Source organism: Cricetulus griseus, chromosome 3, assembly GCF_003668045.3.
Source record: "Cricetulus griseus strain 17A/GY chromosome 3, alternate assembly CriGri-PICRH-1.0, whole genome shotgun sequence".
In the NCBI taxonomy this organism is placed as follows: Eukaryota; Metazoa; Chordata; class Mammalia; order Rodentia; family Cricetidae; genus Cricetulus; species Cricetulus griseus.
Genome location: NC_048596.1, coordinates 112,568,029 through 112,591,086, shown reverse-complemented (window position 1 = coordinate 112,591,086; position 23,058 = coordinate 112,568,029). Strand labels below are relative to the sequence as shown.

Sequence of the window (23,058 nt, the reverse complement as noted above, 5' to 3'; positions counted from 1 at the left end):
ATAAATATGACAGGAAAATTTGATAAATATTTTCAATTTTAAAATGTATATTCCTGAAATTTTGAAAAGAATTTCTCTCAGGTCTTAACAAAATAATGAAACACTTTGGAGGAAAGATGCAAAGAAGCAGCCCTGCGCTGGAGGCCAAGATACAGAAAACCTCCACACCCACCATAGCCTTGCCCTTGGTGCTATGATAGACAGGGAGGAATGTAATCCAGACACTACAGAACACCAGCATGCTGAATGTCAGGTACTTGGCTTCATTGAATGTGTCCGGCAGATTCCTGGCCAAGAAAGCTACAGTGACACTTCCCAGGGCAATGGATCCCAAGTATCCCAGAACACAATAAAAGGCAGTAATTGAACCTTTGTTACAGACAATCAAAATGTGGTCTTTTTCAATGTGTATGTCAGCATGAACAAATGGGGGAGAAGTTCCCAGCCAGATCCCACACAGAATCATTTGAATCATGGTGCAGATTGGAATGATGAAGTTCGGTGCCCCTGACGCCAGCAGCCTCCTCATCCTTCTACCGGGAGTAGTAACCTTGAAGGCCAGTACTACTGTAATTGTCTTGGCCAACACAGTAGAAGTAGCCACAGTGAACACTACGGCAAATATGGTCTGCTGCATCAAGCATGTGATTATATTGGCTTCTCCAATGAAGAGCAAGGAACAGATGTGCAAAAGATGAGGGAGATAAGCAGAACATAGCTAAGATCTTGATTATTGGCCTTCACTGTGGGAGTGTCCTTGTGCTTCAAAAAGACACCTAGTATGCTAGCTGTGAGTATAGAAAAGCACATAGCCAAGCAGGCAAGAGACATTCCCAAGAGGTCTTCATAACCCAGGAATGTCAAAACATTTTTGAGACAGCGATTTCCTCCAGGGTTTGCATACTGATCATCAAGGCACTTTACACACTGATCCATGCCTGATACAGGAAGAAATGCATCATCAGATTAATATTTCTTGGTATTTCAGAGAACATGGTATAGTAATGTAATGAAAATCTCTTTACACATTAGCTTTATTTTTGAGGTAGTACATAGTTAAATTTTTATGTGCTTAAGAACTAATAGCAAGGGCGGTTGGCGGTGGCTAATGCTTTTAATCCCAGCACTTGGGAAGCAGAGGTAGGTGGATCTTTGTGAGTTTGAGACCTGCCTGGTCTACAAAGTTATGCAGAGAAACCCTGTCTCAAAAAAAAAACTTAAGTCAAAATCATTTTCTTTATGCAGTTTTAAAATTTGCTATTTATATTTATCATTCATATCCAGGTTATTTTTATTTACTGTTGAAAATTTTCAGCAGGTGACAGAATATTCATGTTTACTAAACAAAAAACCTTTAGGGAGAGCAATATGGAAAGACATATTTATTATTAGCAATTCTATAGGCTATAAAGAATGAGATAAGAAAAACCACATTCTTTCGCATGTGTTTTGTTCTATCACCTACAAGGCAGGTACCAAATACCAATTCCTTTTGTAACATCTTGTGTAATAAAACACAGCTAATCCCACATATATCTTTAAAGAATGAATAAATAGTGTCAGGGAAAGGAGAAGCTTCATCAAGTATTTACCACCTAAAGTCTCTACATGTTAAAATATCACATTTACTATTAGGTTTCTTATGAATGTTGGCAAGAAACAGAGCCTACCACTTTACTAATTTATATAAGATTTTTCTGTCACTATCTCAGTAGAAAAATGTTTATTGTGAAAACAACATGAAGGAAATGCTCTCCATCTTTTTACTTCTTTATATTTGGATGGATTTTTTAAATTCATTAACTTATTTTTAAAATTAATTTTTATTTAAATTAAAAGCAATCTTATTTGAAATACCAATCCAAGTTCCCTCTCCCTCCTGTCCTCCTCTTGTCCCCACCAAGCCCCCATGCCACCCTCCATCAATTTCTCAGTGATCATCAAAGTCTTCACATCATTTGCGGTAGTAACTAGACCCTTCCCTTCGTATCAGGCTGAGAGAGTATTCCATTGGATGATTCTTTTAATTCAATAAAACCACTTAAATATTTTATGTACAAATCATATATAACTATTATAATCTTTCTATTTTTCCTTTTTTAATCCTTATTTATTAGGTTCTATATTCATCAATTAGTAACAAAATTCAGTGGCTGTTTTTGCCAGCCATGCTATTCCTTGATGCCTTGCTTGCAATATTAAGTGTTGGTGAAATACAAGAGAACAGGCAGGAAGTGAATACATGGATACCCATGGGATCTTAGAGGAAATTCATACTCTCTTTCACACCTATGTTATTTGAGATATATTCATCCCATCATGTTGCAGACTATGTATTTTATCTGATAGTTGGTGTCATAGAATATAAAAGATTATAGATTTCTAGGTTTTTGAGATTCTCTTGTGAATTCCTGGCTAAACCATATGAGTAGTAGTTAAATGTGTACTGGGTAGTTAAAGTAAGGACTGTGAACCTCACACTGACATTTATGAGAATTTGATATGTATATGTAATCCAAAGTTGGATTCCCCATTGATAGAGAAGTACTTTGAGTGACTGTCCAGGTAGCCTGATACCTCTATTGTTAGGTAATATTACATCCTTCTGGGGTCTTTGATGGAGTTAAAGACTAAAAAGTTAAATTTATATTTTCCTTAATTTTGATAAAAGATAAATTAAGTATACAACTTTAGACTTACAAAGGTATTATAAACAATAGAGATATTATATTATAAACATATTATAATATATATAATATTATAAACATAAACAATGTTCTCTAATTTGCCAAATACAAATTGACTGTATATTGTAACTGTAATTTTTCCTTGAGAACTGTTTTTGTTATATATATATATATATATATATATATATATTATAAAATTATACACATATAACTTAATTATATATATAATTTTATAATGTTAAAATTAAAACTTTCCTAAATTTATTCACTTAATTTACATTCAGCCCAGAGTGCTCCTTCCATTCTCCCCGCTCATTCCCTACTGCCACCTCCACTCCCCAATTCACCTCTCCTGGGCTTCTGTTCAGAAAGTAGCATGCATCTCATTGGTATCAAACAAGCATCACATATCAAGATCTGGTAGGACTTGTCTTCTCCCAAAAACACATAGATAAGGCACATAGAAAAGGAAATAGAGGGTAGGGCTTTATTCCAACCATATCATGCAATTTATAACATTATATTTCTACTGTATTTATTTGAACTGATCAATACTGCAAACTTGACAGCAATAATATTGTTCTAATAATGAATCTTTCCATACCTCAAATTTAAATATTTGATGTTATCTAAACCATTGGCAAAGTATTCATATTATTTTATTTTTCTAATCTTTTTATAATTATTACTTGTCATAAAAGATTATATTATCAATATTTTCAAATACACATAATGAACTACTTAATTTTGTGAAATACAGGAACATAATTTTTTTCAACTAAAGTTAATATATTTAAAACATACTTTTTCATTTATTTATTTTCAATTTGGTATTCCAAGATATCTTTTTCCCATTATCCAATTGGTACTCTACAAATTATGTTTAACTTTTCAATGGAATTATTTGTGTCTAAAGTCTATATGCATCTTCACACTAATCATGTTCAAATTATTTGGAACAATTTACATTTTGGTGTGCAGATGAAATCAAATAAAATTTTAGTCTTTAGGTTTGCATCATTATCCCTAAAGCAATTGATTCCATCTTTTAGTTACCTGTTATGCTACCAAATGTTCCATGGGTGTAGGGGACACTGTAACCATGCCTCCTCAGGGTTGGCTAATGGTCTGCCTGACAATGCCCATCAGGACATGGTCAGGATGATGAGAGGGTGATGTGAGTGAGGTTTAAGGATGAGTGGACACACACGGTGTCCCTTCTTTATCCTGCTTCATTTTATTTATCTGCTTACTACATTTCCTGATGGCTGGTAGGTTGCACTTTAAGTAAGGCATATCCCCAATAAATATACCCTAACCTCTACCTGGCTATGTATTGGTAATTCATCATTATATGTGGGGCCCTTGTCACTAAGTAGATATCCCTATCTATTTAATGTGCAGTGTTTTCATTCATATTTGTTTTCATGGTTAAAATATTGAGTACATATCTCAATTTGGACTTGTACATGCTAGCTTTCAAAATCACCGGTGAACAAGTCTACAAATGTAAAGAAAACTTAGCAAGTGACATCATGATCTACCATAGGCCACATGAGAAAATGCATGCCTCTTAAACAGGACTGCATCATCCATAATCATGTACAAGTATTGGCACAACTCATTTGGGATATGTAAATAAAGATGTGCAGCTTCCATGTTTTAGATATAGATAAAATATAGTTATATTAGGAAGGGCTGAATTTTAAACTAAAGATAACCCCTAATGTTTATTAAAGCAGTTTCTACAAGGAAATATTATGTGAACAGTTTCTAAAATAATGATTCAAAAAATGGTTCAGGATATAGATTGTGCTGCTTAGGGAGTAGAATTTTCTATTCATTTGATTTTGTGAATATCTTTTCAATTCCCAGACATGTCAGTGAGAATCATGTAAAAATGACAGAAATTAACTAATATAATGAACCTTTTGTTGTGTTATATATTTACCTGTCATATTGGAAATTTCATTCTCTGGGCAAGGGGTACAATCAAAACAGCAAACAGCCTTTCCCTGAAGAGGGGATTTTCTGAATCCTGGACTGCAAGGCACACTGCATATTGAGGGTGGAATCTTAGAATAATGAGAATATAAAAAAATGTTTTATCCATTTGGTAATAGTGATAGACATTTAGAACATAGTAGAACTGAAAAACATCTTTTTACAAATATGCATTAAACTAAAACTAATGTCTGTTTTATGTTGTATTTTATATATTATAGATGTGATTTATACTATGAAAAACTTGTATGTATATGTGGGTTTATAACTAATCTATATTTATCTGTCATATACATAGGTACATAGACATACAAATGTGAGATATGATATTGGAAAACATTACGGGATGGTAAAGGTCAAAGCCTCTCCAGGGCCGGGTGGCTTATCTCAATATCTCAACAGCATGTGTCTCCCTTACAGCATCAGAACTTCCTTTCTTTCCATGCCCTTATCTAGAGAATGACTCTGTGCCTGTAGGACTAATTTTCTCTGAAAGATGTTTATATAGCAGATTTCCTAAAACACACACACACACACACACACACACACACACACACACACACACACAAACTTCTAGCAGAATTTTTGTGCCAAAGTGCATATGAAAGATGAATCAGCCATCATCTGCTATAGAACCCTCTAAGTGCCACATACTATGCCTTGAGATAGGAATGTTCCACTTAAGGAAAATTAGGGTTTGATCCCATGTTCCCTAATCTTATGTATTCCTTATATTCTGGAATAATTTTGAGCTGGTTCACCAAATTATGTCTCCTTTGGAACTGTTTCCACTCATGCTCATGGGATATGTACAAAGCTTTCTGTCACTGATATTGATTCTTGCCCTCTTGTCCTTGTGGCCAGTAGGTCAGCAGGAACAGAGGACCATCCACAGTGTATGAATTTTCATACTACTGAACTAAAATATACTGAAAGAAAATCTATAAATATGAGAAGTTAGTGACTATATTTGAAAATACTCTGTCTCATGAAGATGCTAAAGTCAATCTTGATATTTGGGATACTTATGCTGCAAGTAGAATTGTACAAGTAAGTCAAACAAACTTGCCTAAGGTCTATATTCCACTTTATGATCTCTTCAGACACATAAAACTGTTGACTATGTAGCAAATATTTGGAAAATTTTCCTATTTTGACCTTAAGTCCATGATTTGGCAAAAAATTCATAGTGTAGTGAATGTCATACTTCATATCCTGGTTTTCTTTCAGATTCATGTTCACTTGATTTCCAAAAGTGTTCATAAATTGTATGTTCTTCAGGAAATGGACCATCTGAAACATTTATTACTTTAGTTTTAAATATTCCTATGCATTTAGAACAAATAATTTGACTAGTAGATTGCCTGCAATTTTTCTTGATTTATCTAGAAATGTGACCTAATATCAAATCTCATATAGAGAATAGAAAGAAAATCCACATAGGTATAACAATAACATTATGTTTTGGAAATACCATCTTCTCACTGAGGTTAACTCTTTAACTCTTGCACACCTGAATGATATTCCTAGAGAATAGAGAGATATTACGTAGAATATTTTCTCTAAAATTTACCCGATAATCAGTTAAGAAACTCAGTCCTTAGTATGTTAAAAAAATGTGGAAGAATGACTTGCTGTTTTTTAGGATCTATTAACTTAATTGCTCACCAACTGTTTGATCACTTAAAAGGCCATTCATCTTCTTGATGGTCTCAAAATTTTAAAGACAAAGAACTCCTGCCACCTACATACACAGGAGTGATGAGTGTGCACCCTGCTTAGGCCAATCTTTCCCGTCCCCCTCCGTGGAATTTCTGGGGTCTGTTAAGTGTATAGTGGACCCGGTATGACTGACCAAACCACCCAGAGTCTGCCGATTTGGAAGTCCTAGCCCACCTACACCCACCTGGAGAGGAGAGGATTACTGTCAACCTGTTCCCATTGGAAGAAGGGATGGATAGACAATCCTATACAAACACATTCAACAACAGGATGACCAATATGATACCACCACAGTCTAGGAACTCTACACCAGCAAGACCGGAACTTTCCAACACAGATGCAGCAGAAGAGGATGACAACAAAAACAATTTAATGAAGATGACAGAAACCCTCAAAGATGAAATGAGAAAATCTCTTAAATAAAATGGAAGAAAAAACAAACAAAAATTACAAGAAATGGCAGAAAAGCCAAAAATGGAAGGAATAAACAAATCACTTAAAGAACAAAAGGAAAGCCAAGAAAAAACAACCAAATAAGTGAAGGAAACAATTCAAACAGTTCAAGGCTTGAAAGCTAAAATAGAAACAATAAAGAAAACACAGAATGAGGGAATGTTGGAAATGCAAAAGTTGTATAAAGATCAAGAACTACAGAACTAAGAATAATCAACAAAATACAAGAGATGGAAGATACAATCTGAAGTGTAGAAGATTGACTAGGGGAAAAAGATTCATGAAGCAAAGAAAATCTTAAATCCAACAAATAGGTAACACAAAATATCTAGGAAATATGGGACACTGTGAAAAGGAAAAACCTAACATTAATAAGTATAGAAGAATGTGAAGAAACTCAGCTCAAGGATACAGAAAACATATTCAAGAAAATCATAGAAGAAAATTTTCTGAACATTAAGGACTTGTCTATGAAAGTACAGTAAGCTTGGAGAACACCAAATAATGTCCCCTGGCTGCATAATAATCAAAATATCAACATACAGAATGAAGAAAGAATATTTAGTGCAGCAAAATAAAACTGCCATATAACATATAAAGGCAGACCTAACAGAATTATTCCTAAATTATCAAAGGAAACTCTGAAGACCAGAAGTCCTGGATAGATATTCTACAATTGGTAAGTGTCCATGGATGCCATCCCAGACTACTATACCCAGCAAAATCTCAATCACTATAGATGGAGAAAACAAGATATTCCATGACAAAACCAGATTAAACACAGTACATATCCACATATCCAACCCTACTGAAAGTATTGGAAGAAAAACTCTAAACCAAGGAAGTTAACAAAACTCTCAAATATATATGCCATAGATAATCCCAATTTACAAAAACCAAAAGTCAAAAAGTGATGTGAATCCACACATATTACCACTACCACCACCTAATCCAAAACAAACAAGAATGCACAATCAATGGTCATTAATATCCCTTAATATCAATGGTCTTAACTCTCCTATAAAAAGACACAGGATAGCAAAATGGATATGAGACAGGAACCATTCTTCTATGGCATACATGAAACACACCTCAACTCATAGACAGATATTTCCTCAGAGTGAAGGGTTGGGAAAATATTTTCCAATCAAATGGACCTAAGAAACAAGCTGGTATACCTATCCTAATATGTAAAAAAATAGACTTCAAGCTAAAATTAATGAAAAGAGATGAAGAACAGCATTTCATGTTCATCATGGGAAAAATCCATCAGGATGAAGTCTCAATTCTGAACATCTATTTCCAAAATACAAAGGTACCTATGTTAGTAAAAGAAACATTACTAAAACTAAAGTCACACATTAAAATCCCACACACTTATAGTGGGAGACTTCAACACCCCTCACTCACCACTGGATAGGACTACCATACAAAAACTTAACAAAGAAACAAAAGAACTAACAGAAGTTATGACCCAATTGGGTTTAACAGACATCTATAGATCATTCCACCCAAACACAAAAGAATATACCTTCTTCATAGCACCACACAGAACCTTCTTTAAAATCTGCCACATACTCAGCAACAAAGCAAACCTCAGCTGATACAAAAAAATTGAAATAACCCCTGTATCCTATAGTATCAGAATAGTCCAAAGTGAGAACACAAAAACAACACAAATTCCATAATACCTACAAACTCATGGAAATTGAACCATGTTCAGTTGCATCACTTCTGGGTCAAGGAAGAAATAAGAAAGAAATTAAAGGCTTCCTAGAATTCAATGTAAATAAAGATATAACATACCCAAACTAATTGGAAACTTTGAAAGCACTGCTAAGAGGAAAGTTCATAGTACTTAGTGCCCACATGAAGAAACTGGACAATAGTCACATTAGAGAATCAACAGCATATTTGAAATCTCTAGTACAAAAGAAGCAAACTTATACAGCAGGAGCAGATGTCAGGAAACAATCAAAATGAGCACTGAAATCAATAAAGTAGACACAAAGAAAGCAACACAAAAAAATCAACGTATCATAGAATCAGTTCTCTGAGAAAATCAACCAAATAGAGACACCTTTATCCAAACTAAGCCAAAGGCAGAGAAGGAATGTGCAACTTCACAAAATGTGGTACATTTACACAATGTAGTATTACTCAACAGAAATAAAACACAATGCAATCTTGAAATTCGAAGGCAAATGGATGGAACTAGAAGAAACCTTCCTGACTGTGGTAACCCAGTCACAGAAAGACAAACATCTTATGTACTCAGTCATAAGTGGATAGTAGACATATAGCACAGGATAACCATCATACATTCCACACCACCAGAGAAGCTAGGAAACAAGGAGGACCCTAAGAGCGGCATTTATGCTCCCCAGGAGAAGGGGAAAGAGACAATTTCTTCTGAGCAAATTGTGAGCACGACAGGAAGGGGAAAGGAGGGAGGAGAAAGAGAACAGCAGTAGAGTAGGGGGAGGAAAACATGAGGGATTGGGAAGAGTATGTTCGAAAAAGAATAGAGGAGAGCAAGGAAAGAGATACCATAATTTGGGGAGCCATTATATGTTTAAAGAGAAATCTGGCACTAGGAAATGTCCAGAGTTCCACTAGGATAAACCCAACTAAGAGACTAGGCAATATTGGAGAGGCTACCTTAAATGCCTTTCCCCATAATGAGATTGATGACTACCTTAAATGCCATTTTAGAGCCTTCATCTAGTAGCTGATGAAAGTAGAAGCAGACACTTGCAGCCAAGCACTGAGTTAAATTTCTTGAATCCATTTGTAGAGAGGGAGGAGGGATGATCAAAAGCATAAAGACAATGCTGGCAAAACCCATAGAAACAGGTGACCTGACCATGAAAGAGCACATGTTCCCTAGTCGTAAAGTTGGGGAACCAGCATTGCACTGAACCAAGCCCTCTGAATGCAGGTGCAAGTTAGGAGGCCTGGGCAGTTTATAGGACCTCTGACTTTGGAATCAGTATTTATCCCTAGTGCAGAAATGGACTTTGGGAGTCCATTCCCCATGAAGGAATACTCTCTCAGGCTAGATATATCGAGGAGGGCCTAGGCCTTCCCCCAAATGATGTGACAGAATTTGATGATCCCCATGGAAGGGATCACCCTAAATGCAGAGTGGATAGAGGTTGTGATGGGAGGTTTGTAGGGGGTAAGAGGAGATGGGAGTGAGGAGAGGTAAGTGGGATTGATACATAAATAAGATTGTCTCTAAATTAAATAAATGAACTAAAAATAGAAAGAACTATATTTTATTTCAAATATTAAAAACATGCACATTTGGGAGAAATGTTATGGAAAAAACCTATGGCACAGATCATGAAAATCAGTCTGTTATTAATTTCTGTAGTAGAGTTTTTAATCAATAAGAGTCCCAGATATTTGTCAACCTATATATAAATTCTGTGTAGGCTAGAAATGATCCTGGTGTTCTTACATAGAAACAACATTATCTATTGGGAAAAGTATATTTTGTCACTACATTGCATTCATTTGGAATACTTATTACCTGCCAAGAGTCAAATTCCAACCTTTCCCCAGAATACTTTGGCCATGTATCCACTTCTTGTAGCAGCATCTCATGGAGTGCATGGGCCACAGCATGCACAGTATTGTATAGGACATAGCCTGTACCACCCACAGACATTTATAACTTGTGCTTGAATACCCAAGAGTATAGTTTTTCTGTTGATCCAGATCCTCTGAACATTTACTAATCTGTAGAGTCTAAGGTTGAGCTGCAAATGAGAGTCTTTGTCTCCATAAATGATAACAACTCTTGCTGATGATGTTATGATCTCATTATAAAATACATTTACGCTTTTCTGGAATAATATTTTATGTTCCACAATAATGTGTACAAAGGCCAAGCATACACTGTTTTTATGTGTCTCTCTCCTCAATTCAAAGAGAAACCGAGGTCATCATCTGAGATGATTGCTCCAACCCAGTTCCATTTGAAATATACCACCAAAGACACCATTGCCAAGGCCAGAGCTGTGTCCTTAGGAGCCATCTGGTAGAGATGTGGAAACTGTTCATGACTACTCAGAATAGAATGAAATGGCCCATAGTAAACCTGAATGCCATAGACATAAAAATTAACTTGAAGAAGGTAGAATACACAATGATCACTCTAAAATAATTGTGCTCATCAAATACTTGTAATATTATGGCATGTAGATTTTCATATCATTAAATCAAATGTGATTTTTTGAATATCTTAAAAAAGTATAAATGAACTAAATCTGCTTCTAAATCACTTGAAATTTTTCATTTTATTTTTTGGTGTATGTACACTAAAGTACTGTTGTTCATCATAATATATTCTCAGTATATATGACTTGAATTCTGTGCATCAAAATGAACACATACACACTTGGGGTTTTGGCAGCCCCCTTATCTGAAAATCGGAATGAAGGAAGTCAGTATTTCTTTAAAACCTATTCACTAATACTTACCTCTGGTCTGTTAGTGATGTACAGGAGTGGTCCAAGTAGTGCAGATGATAACAATGTCAGACATGTAAGTACGATTAAATATCTTCTCTGATTTATACAGTAGTAGTTAGGAAGAAATTCATCAATTATTGAGGATAAACTATTCTTTCTCCAATCATCCAGTAAATTGCATTCAACTTTAACTAGCAGAGAAATATTTGGTAGAATATGTGGGTCCTTGTTGATATTTTCAAGAGCAAAATAAAGAGACAAAATCAAGTGGATATTCTTAGTATTCAACCTGAAAAGAGAGCCAAAGGATCATTTGGGATTGGGCTCCAAACATTATAATATTAAATCACGCTATAGTGTTAATTTATTTAATGCCTATTTTTCCATTGCTATTGTGGCATGAGCCCTGTTATAATGTAGATTGAAAATATGAGATCTCTGAAATTAAGTAAGGATTCTTAAGAGGTTTTGTGGTAGAACTCATGTCAAATTCTTTGAACTTTCATAGTTTTATTACTTTGTCTGTGAGCATGCTGAGAAGAAGGTCGTAGAGGAATTGAGTCTACTCATTCCTTTATTCAAGAATTCTAATAAACAACATACATATAAAATAGGTGGATATAATCTTCTACCCAGATTGTGATACCTTTTTACCAAGAAGCTGCCGTTGACAAGGCCATGACTTACTTATGAATAAAAGGAATGGGTAACCACACATTTCCATTTCCATTTGTATTACCATCTCTGAGAATCTTTAAATTTATAAATACAGATAGCTTAATTACTTTTACTTTTATTCTGTAATTCATGTACCTTTGTCTTTTTCCATTCCATTTGATGCTGATTACTGTTCGGTGATATGTTATTGATTATAACAATGACTTTATATTATGAGGAATAAACCATCTTCAAATGGGCCCTCTGGTTGATGATGACCTATTTCATTTTTATGTATTCATCTGAACATGCTAATCCTGTCTAAATTCTGATTGCTTTGTGTTGATTAGCAAAATGTTTTCCTTCTCTAATGTCTTTACTTTTTATATGTGTGCATATCCTCTGATATATTTTTCATATTTATTTGAAAATCATATCTAAAATATCTAAATTTGTTAATAACTTGTCTTATTTTTCGGTTTTCCTTATGAGTGTTTCAGCTTTTGTTTGCTCTCATTTTTAGTCTGTTGCTTTATGGTGGGGTCCCACATATGAGTGCACTAGCCTATTTTGTTATTCTATAGCTAATATCCAATTGAATCAACACCCTAGCCCCGCCCAATAGTCCTGGGACAGGTACCAGGTGGACCCGGGACTCACCCATAAGAGCGTGGTGAAGGAAAGCTGGGGTGACGTAAGGGAGCTTCTTAAGGGGCTGCACGTGGGGACCCTGGCCCCTTTTGTTCTGGCCGCGCTTGCTGGGTTCTATAACCTAGCTCTGGCCGGTGTTTTGCCTTGGTGTCTTCTTGAATAAAGAGACATTAATCCTACATGTGGCACCCAACGGAATTTCACGACCCTGAAGAGCCAACAGGCACCCAGGAGAATCAGTGAGTTCCTTCCACCGTGCACGCGCGGCATCCCCTCCCCCGCCCTCTACTCCCCCGTGCCCTGGTGCAGCGCTCGTGCCGCTGGAACTCCTGACTCCTGCTGCGGTGTCGGCGTGAGATCCTCCTGCTCGCCAGCCCACCCGCTTGCGGGCCAGACTCCTCCGCTTCCCGCGGGCACCGGCGCTGGTGCACGCTGCGGCTCAGCCGCTAACAGCAGGGATCGTGGCTAATCGCGCCACTGGGACTTCTGATTCCCGCCACGTGAGAGCCACCCGCCCGCAGGAGACCCGGCCTGGCTTTGTCTGGCCCTCCGGCTGCCTGGGAGAATTCTCTGGGGCACTCACTTTAGCTAGCTACGTGTGTGCGCTTAGGGCCTGAACGCAGGAGCTCCCTGCGGGCACAGCAGAGGGTTTTCACCTTTCATCCACAGGGAAAGCACCTACTCCCTTTGTTCCCACCTGCCTGTCTATACCTGCTGCCGCCGTCTGCGGCCAGACCCTGGCAGGGTAAGCCTTTCAACTCTAGCTGTGGGCACAGCCACCTGCCTGACGCAAATACCCGACAGGTAAGTTCTAAAGAGTTCCTTAGCGGCAAAAGCAGATTTCTGTGAGTCAGATCCTACTCTAGATAGATGCGCTGCGCCACCTGCTGGCCGGCATGTAGTTACTACAACCAGAAATGAAATTACCAATAAATATGGCTACATTTCCTTTGCAGTTAGACATGTATAACATCTCTTATGCTTATATGCATTCACTGCTGGAGGAGCAGGCTGACTTACAAAATATTGGCTTACATGTTTTGTTAGCTGTGACTTTCTTGATTCACGTGTCGTTGTTCCTCAAGAACAGAAGGAAGGTTGATCTCTCTACCCACTTGCAGGACATACAAGCCTTACGTAGCCAGGCTCTAAATGAATCAAAACTTACCTATTCATTGCTTCTTGAGCTGTTAGAACAAAAACTGGACGATGGGCTCCATTCAGTGTTCTATAAGATACAGACAGATTTGTCTACTACTCAAGCTGAAGTGCAGCACATTTACAACAACATAAAAATAGACAGATGCTCCATCGAGTCTTTACAAGCCGATCGGGCAAAGGACCATGATGAGATTCAGGAACTTATAAAAATAGACAGCTGCTCCATCTTAGAGTCTTTACAAGCCGATGGGGCAAAGGATCGTGATGAGATTCAGGAACTTATTCAGACCTTACAAATTAAACAGGTTAAAGACCATAAAGAACTGACATCTAGTTTAGGAATACTACAAACTACACAGACTAAAGACCATGAGGAACTGACATCAGTTTGGGAATGCTACAAACTAAACAGGTTAAAGACCATGAGGAACTGACATCTAGTTTAGGGATACTACAAGCTACACAGACTAAAGACCATGAGGAACTGACATCTAGTTTAGGAATGCTACAAGTTAAACATACTAAAGACCATGAGGAACTGAAATCTAGTTTAGGGATACTGCAAACTAAACAGGTTACAGACCATGAGGAACTAAAATCTAGTTTAGTGATGCTACAAACGAAACAGGCTACAGACCATGATGCCTTAATGGCTAGGCAGGCAGCAGACTGTGAATCGTTGGAGACAGTATGCAGCCACTTAGAAACTCAGCTAGGCTCTCTCTCTTATTCCTTTGTTACTAAGGTACAAGAAACCCAGAATAGGCTTCAACAATTAGATAATGCCATAAAGTCAATAGCTGGGAAATATGAGAGGGACTACAATGAACTTAGAACTAAGTTTCAAAGCTTACAGGAGGAGTTACAGACCAGGGTTGCCAAACTGGAAATGTCTACCGAGTTCATGGCAGAGATTAATTGCAACCTTGATTCTAAATTTCAATCTCTGGATGGCTATTTCCAGGCCAACCAAATGCTAGCTAGGGATGAACGTATTACTCATCTAGAAAATCTTACAGGAGAATTGTCGAAGCAAATCGTGGATTCCGCATCATGCCTTGAATCTTTTATGGTGGATGAGATTAAAGACTCTCGCGAGGAAATCCTGACCTGGCTGACATATCTTGAACAAGAAGACACTGACTCACTTCGATCTGAGATGCACAATTCGAGAAGGTATTTCAATCACCCTAAAGCAGTTACACACACACCTTTAGTATACCCGGCCATGGTGGTGGACAAGCAACCATCTAAAAAACACTCTCAGCATATACGTGGCAACCAACCCAATTAAAGGATCTTAGGCATATTAAGGAATCAGTTGTCTCATATGGTCTTCATAGCCCATATGTAAAGCAGCTGTTGTATTCATGGGCCACCTTTAACAGGGTGACGCCCGCAGATTGGGTAGGATTGGCATCAGCTGTCCTCGAGAATTCCTGCTTAATTGAATGGAGAGCATTATTCAGGGAAGAAGGAGGGCTCCTAGAACGGCAAGCCGCCAGGGACGGAATTGATGCACCTCTCCAAAAAATCCTAGGAGAAGGCATTTATTCTGACCCACAGATTCAGGCTGAATATGATGACCATACGCTGTCCCTATGCAGAACAGCAGCACTAAATGCATGGGACAAGGTTCGTGAATCAGGAGAACATCTAGAAGCTTTTACAAAAATAGAACAGGGACAAACAGAACCATTTAAAGACTTCTTAGACAGATTGACCAGAGCAGTAGACAAACAGGTAACAGATCCAACAATAAGACATTCAATTGTGTATAGTTTAGCTTATAACAGTGCAAACCCAATGTGCAACAGAATACTTTTGCCTCTAAAGATCAGCTCAGCTCCACTAGAAGAATGGGTTTTGCATACTGCCCATGTTGACTGTAACATACAAGATGCTGGAATCTGGGCAGAAGAAGCTATCCCAAGAGATTTCAACAAACAACAGGAGATTAGAAAAGACAGCAACAGAAGGACTTGGGAAGGAAGAGCACCTTACAGGGGCTCACACAGGTACCGTGAGGCCAGTGCTCATTGCTACCTTGACCCAGAGCCTCGCATAGGAAGAGCACGCGTCAGGAAAATAGATGTTTCAGCTGTGGTAAAATAGGACATACAAGGAAAAATTGTAGACAGAGAAATTCTAACAATTCCCCACGCGACAGGTCGTTGCCCTCTGGGTTATGTAGGAGATGTGGTAAGGGCAAACACTGGACTAACAAATGCAGATCAACTAGGGATGTTCAGGGGAACTTATTGGTGCCAGGAAACTCGGAAGGGGGACTCAAGCAGGCCCCTGCCCCGAGAACAGTTCGATCATTCCCAGTAACAGTGGAAGACAATCTCTTGCAGGACGAATAGATAATTCCTTGCCTATGGGGGAAAATGATACTGCTCTAGAGGGTAGTTTAAATAGTGATGAAGAATCACATGTGACTGGTGAAAATGACAAACGCATATTTTGGCAAGCTTCTATTAATGATAAAAGGCCTCAGTTAAAAATTAAAATTAACAATAAAGTTATTTCTGGCTTAGTGGACACTGGAGCTGATGTGACTATTATCACTCAGAAATGTTGGCCTAAGAAATGGCCACTTAAAAAGGCCAATGTACAATTTTTAGGAATTGGAACTCTATCTAGAGTTCGACGGAGTGTTAACTCGATGGTTTGTATTGGACCGGAAGGACAAAAAGGAATACTGAAACCTTATGTAGCAGATATTGCTATAAATTTATGGGGTCGTGATTTATTACAGCAGTGGAACACTCAAATTAACATCCCTCCAGTGTCAGATACGAATTCTAGACAATCGCTGGATAGTAGAAAAGATTGGGTAAGATGCCATGGAAAATGGTTACCAACTATCTGGGCTGTACAGACACTAAATACAAATGACAGGCCTTCAGAGGAACCAAAGGCCCTGTCATTAAAATGGCTTACAGACAAACAGTCTGGATAGGGCAATGTCCTTTGACCTCTGAAAAGCTTGAGGCTCTAGAAAAGTTAGTACAGGAACAGCTAGAGGCTGATCACATAGAGCAATCTACCAGCCCTTGGAATTCTCCCGTATTTGTCATTAAGAAGAAGTCAGGTAACTGGAGAATGCTGACAGACCTGAGAGCCATAAATAAGGTAATTCAGCCTATGGGCACTCTGCAGCCTGGAATGCCATTGCCTTCCTTAATACCTAAAGGATGGCCGATCATAGTAATTGACCTTAAAGACTGCCTTTTTCACTATACCATTACAAGAAAGTGATAGAGAAAAGTTTGCATTTACGGTGCCAACTCTTAATAACTCACAACCAGTTCGGAGATACCAATGGAAGGTTTTACCTCAGGGGATGCTAAATAGCCCTACCTTGTGTCAACAATTTGTACAACAACCTTTGGAAATAATTCGTAAACAATTTCCACAATCTCTTGTTTATCATTATATGGATGATATTCTTTTAGCAGATTCTAGTGAGGAAACTTTAGAATGTATGTTTAAAATGGTGAAGGAGGTTCTGCCTAGATGGGGTTTACAAATTGCCCCAGAAAAGATACAAAGAGGAGATTCTATTAACTATTTAGGATATAAGATAGACTTACAAAGAATCAAACCTCAAAAGGTACAAATTAGAAGGGAGCATTATCAAACTCTTAACAGTCTTCAGAAGCTACTGGGAGAAATATCTCAATTACAGACGATTATTGGTGTGGAAGGACATGACTTAAAGCATTTTAAAATGGCACTAAAAGGTGATAAGGACTTAAACAATCCACGAATATTATCGGCTGAGGCAGAAAAAGAGCTACAATGGGTAGAAAACAGAATATTGGATGCGCATGTAGATCGGATAAACCTTGATCTAGACTGCATTCTGGTCATCTTGCCATCCAGAGAATACCCTTCTGGGATTCTGATGCAGAGGGAAGACACTATATTGGAATGGATATTCCTGCCACATAAGCAGAACAAAAAGTTAAAGACGTATATAGAAAAGATTTCTGATTTGATTTTAAAGGGCAAATTAAGACTTCGTCAGTTGACTGGGAAAGACCCAGCAGAGATTATAGTACCCTTAACTAATGATGAGATTTCCTCCTTATGGAAGGATAATGAATATTGGCAAATAGCTCTCACCGACTTTTTGGGAACAATTAGTAACAACTATCCCAAAACCAACAGAATTAAATTCATAAAAAAGACAGTTTGGATTCTTCCACGCATAGTAAGACAAACTCCCATTTCTGGAGTTCTTACCTTGTACACCGATGCTAACAAAACAGGTAAGGCTGGTTATAAAGCAGGTGAGGTAAGTAAAGTAGTTCAAAGTCCATATACATCTGTACAGAAAGCAGAATTATATGCAATTCTTATGGGGCTTATGGATTATACGGAACCTCTTAATATAGTTACTGATTCCCAATATGCAGAGAGAGTCGTCTTGCACATAGAGACTGCAGAATTTTCCCTGATAATACTGAACTAACCTCGTTGTTCTTGCAGTTACAGGAAACAATCAGAAACAGAAGTAACCCACTGTACATTACGCATATCAGATCCCATACGGGTCTGCCAGGCCCACTGGCACAAGGCAATGATGAGATCGATTGTTTATTGATTGGTACTGTGCTAGAAGCCTCAGAATTTCATAAAAAGCATCATGTAAATAGCAAGGGTTTAAAGAAGGGCTTCTCCATCACTTGGCAACAAGCCAAGGAGATAGTGAGAAACTGTCCTACTTGTTCCTTTTATAACCAAACTCCACTGCCAGCAGGATGTAATCCTAAAGGCCTTCGGAGGAATGAGATCTGGCAAATGGATGTTTTTCACTTTACAGAATTTGGAAATTTGAAATATGTGCATCATACCATTGACACATTCTCAGGTTTCCAATGGGCTACTGCTCTCAACTCTGAAAAAGCTGATTCCGTTATTACACACCTACTGGAGGTGATGGCAGTTATGGGCATACCGGCACAGATAAAAACTGACAATGCTCCAGCATATGTCTCCACAAAAATGGAACAGTTCTTCAAATATTATAACATTAAGCATGTCACAGGTATACCACACAACCCTACAGGACAAGCAGTCGTCGAAAGGTCTAACAGGACACTTAAGGAGATGCTCCATAGGCAAGCTGGTAAGTCGAAACCCCCCAAACATAGATTACATAATGCTTTATTAACGTTAAACTTTCTTAATGCCAATGACAGTGGGCAGACAGCTGCGGAAAGACACTGGACTACGGAAAAAACTGCTGAACTGAACCAACCAGTGTATTACAAAGATGTGCTGACCTCGGTATGGAAACCTGGACATGTATTACGTTGGGGTAGGGGTTTTGCATTTGTCTCCACAGGAGAAGAAAATCTTTGGATACCATCAAAATTGATCAAAATTCGAGTTGAGGGAGACGACCCCCTCGACAAGGATGACTGACAGGTATTTTCTGAGGAATCCCCCTCTAGAAGTCAAAGGACACTACATGTATGGATACTTAAGGAAAGAACGTAGCTATAACCATCGAACAAAAGGAATGTGCCATATGGTAAAATTTACAGCTGTCTCTCGAATAACTCTATGTCTATTCATTTCCTAGTCCCTATTCAACTAAATCGAGACTGGATTTAGAGTTGGATTTGGCTTTCCTACTCTAAAATCCAAGCATGTTATTTAACAACATTTAAAAGTTTCTGTGTTATATCAAGAAGCCAATTGCTATAATACAGAATAAATGAAGAATAAGAGGACTATCTTTGTCTTTTCTTGGCTTTTTCTTTCACACCCTCTCATAATCGTTGTTCGTCAAGGTTCGTCAAGGTACCTTTCCCGGTACACATACATGAACAAGCGAACATTTCTCTGATGACACTTATGTTTGAGTCTCATACAGCCAACAAGACCCAGCCTGACAGCAATCCCTGCATGCTCCGGAAAAGGAATTGGACTACACCTCCCCAATTGCACTGGATTCAACTCACTCCATTTCGACTGACACTCCAACCAGAACCTCGAGTAACGACTTCAATCAAGTTGAGGATTTCAACGTAGATCTTCAATCAAACAAATCTCATCTAACATGGACTAGACATAACTCATTAGAGACTTTCCCTGTACTGGCATTTTTTTTTCCCACAGGGCCCCCACATGACTATCATCGTCCCATTTCAGCAGGAAGTAACCTAGAAGATGCTACGCCCCCGTTCCCCATTATTGTGTATTAGGGTAGTGTAAGTCTAGTTAAGAATGACCTTCTTATTGTTTAGAGTTGGGATTGGAAGAAGGTGTTCAAGTTAGACACTTTTTCCACATGATTTTAAGACTTAGGTAGAATAGACATAGGATGTACCATAGCAGATTATTGTATCTTCTTGTATTTCACCCTTATGATTGTTAGTTTTGGATATTTTACACTATTAAGTTTTAATCCTCTTTTAGACTAAAAGGGGAAATGTAGGGAGACACCCTAGCCCCGCCCAATAGTCCTGGGACAGGTACCAGGTGGACCCAGGACTCACCCATAAGGGAGTGGTGAAGGAAAGCCAGGGTGACGTAAGGGAGCTTCTTAAGGGGCTGCATGTGGGGACCCTGGACCCTTTTGTTCTGGCCGCGCATGCTGGGTTCTATAACCTAGCTCTGGCCTGTGTTTTGCCTTGGTGTCTTCTTGAATAAAGAGACATTAATCCTACAGTATTTGCCCTATATTTCATGGTTATTTTGCTTGAATAATTTTATTGTGAAGTTCACTATTTACTTTATTTCTTGAACTTTTCTGTCTGATTTAGGAATAACCACAGCTGCATTGTTTATTTAGTTACCTTTCATTTCATGTGGAGTTTTCATTTATCTCTCTCTCTTTCTCTCTCTCTCTCTCTCTCACCCTCTCTCTCTATATATATATATATATATATTAATTAGAGAGGGAAGGCCTTGTCTGGAATAAACAAGAAGAAATGTTTAAAAAGGGACTCTGAAATTCCAACATAATAACTTATCCCCATATCAAATAAGCCACATATAAACCATGCCAAAATGAAGCTTGGTACATCAGTTTGCAAGAAGTTTAGTGACCTTATATCCAATGAATGATAATTTTTAATATACAAAGTAATAATATATATATATATATATATATATATATATATATATATATACAATATGTTACCCTTTCTGTCATCAGTAAATCAAATCACAAGTTCTGGTGAATAAATGAATGCACAAAAGAAAAAGCCTTTGGTTAGTCACAGATACTTTTGTTAGGTATGTCCTCAAAAGATTGGCATATGTGAAATCTGAATTATTATATTATACACCAAAGAATGCTTATTCAAATGAGAAGTAATCTGGGTAGAAAATGATCAACCATCAATCCTTTATAGTGATTGCATTTGTTAAATCTGTGGATCCATAAAGTGGTGTGATATATTGAGGGAACTCTTCTAATTGAATTAAAATGAATTCATATAAACATATCATTTTAGTACTCCAATTTGTCATATTAGTTTCTAATGAGTTAGAAGCTCCATGGAAACAAACACTGACTATGATTGTCACATATTGACATATGATACAGTCAAAGATGTTTATTACAAATAGTAATCACAGGAACATTTTATCTGGGACTGAATACAAATCATATTCAATTCGCATGTACCAAATTTGTAGGCAGTCTTTCAAATGAAGGATGTAAATTAAAACACAGAGAATATTAGAGAATAATTCATGTAGTGTTAGATTCTAAAATTGAGTGATAAACACACTAATTTCAATAATTTAGCTAACTACAAATATTAAAATTTGAAGCTGTTTACCAACAACAAAGAGTGAAAATTTTAAGTCAAGAGTGTAGGATATAGGGTTCTCTGGCAATAATATCAAACATCATAAAATATTAGTAAGTATTTAGGCAGAATGCCTATTCATGTTACACAAAAATGTAAACAGATATACTTCAGATGTATATATGCAAATATATAATTGTATATAAATGTATACATACATTTATATACACATTTAATATATGTATAAGTATGTTTATAGCTACCTGTATTTTGTTTGTGTTTTAGAAAGGCATAACATTACTTCCACTATAAAATTAGATTTCAATTCAACTTGACAAAAGATAATGTGTGTAATCTTGCTCAAATATTTTATTTTCCAACAACATTTACTTTATCAAATACAGATTATGTTGTTTTTATGATAGAAACATCACAATACTAGCAAGAAAATGATGATACAGACTATATGTTGTGTTGATATAACACATGCTCAAAGATAACACACATTTAGAAACATGCTTCTATGTTTTATGTAATAAATAGATACTTCAAAGTCTACTAGATAATTCAGTTGCATTTTGAATGAATGCTTATTCAGATGTATAAAATCAAGGATGTGATCAGTACCATTTAACAACCTTTGTTTTCAAATAATACATTTCTTATATTTACTAGAATAGCATCAATCTTACCTAGAAAGATCATATCACTGTGGAGTCTTTAACCATAATCTTGTGAGATTTAAGAACCAATAAAAAGAGGAATTACAAGTTCTCTCATCTCTACTTCCAAGAAAAGTGGTTTGTTTTGACTACAAGAGCTCTAGTGATTGGAAGAGATATAGCAAAACTTTGCCTAACTTGAGTGAAGATTTTCTCATTCAAGGTCTAAAGAACCTCCCTTCAGATATTATTTCATATTTGTTTGATATTTTGGACTCCAGAGTCATCAGTCTCTTGTTCCATTTCACTGTGAAAATTGCTCTGTTAGTGTAAAAATATATGTTACTTAATGTTATTCCTTATTGTATTTCATCACTGTGGTTATGTTTCACACTTCAGCCAGTTTTATTGCTGGTTCTCATTATTTCCTTAATCTTCTTGAAAAATTCCCTCTTATACTCCATGATATGAAACATCCTTTTCTGCTATGAATCTTATTCATCCATATGTTATTAAAATTTAATACAACTTTTGTCTCATTGATAAAACATTGTTGTGTTTCTCACAAAGCCCATCTTGTACAATATTCATTACCATATATTTAGACTGTTACTTGTGATAATTTGCTTAGTATGGCATAGCAGACATTGCTATAACTATCCAAACCAAATAAAGTTAGACTATGGTCAAATATACAAATCTACAGCATGTAATAGTCCTACAATATATAAACACACTCTTGATAATTGGGAAAATGGTAAAGAGAAACAAGTATGAAGTAAGTGCCAGAATTATGGAG

The 23,058-nt window shown here is 37.0% G+C and overlaps 1 pseudogene; it reads right to left on the bottom strand.

Moving 5' to 3' along the window:
• Positions 1–22: 22 nt before the first annotated feature.
• LOC103162017 lies at positions 23–12,027 on the bottom strand (annotated as a pseudogene).
• Positions 12,028–23,058: the final 11,031 nt, after the last annotated feature.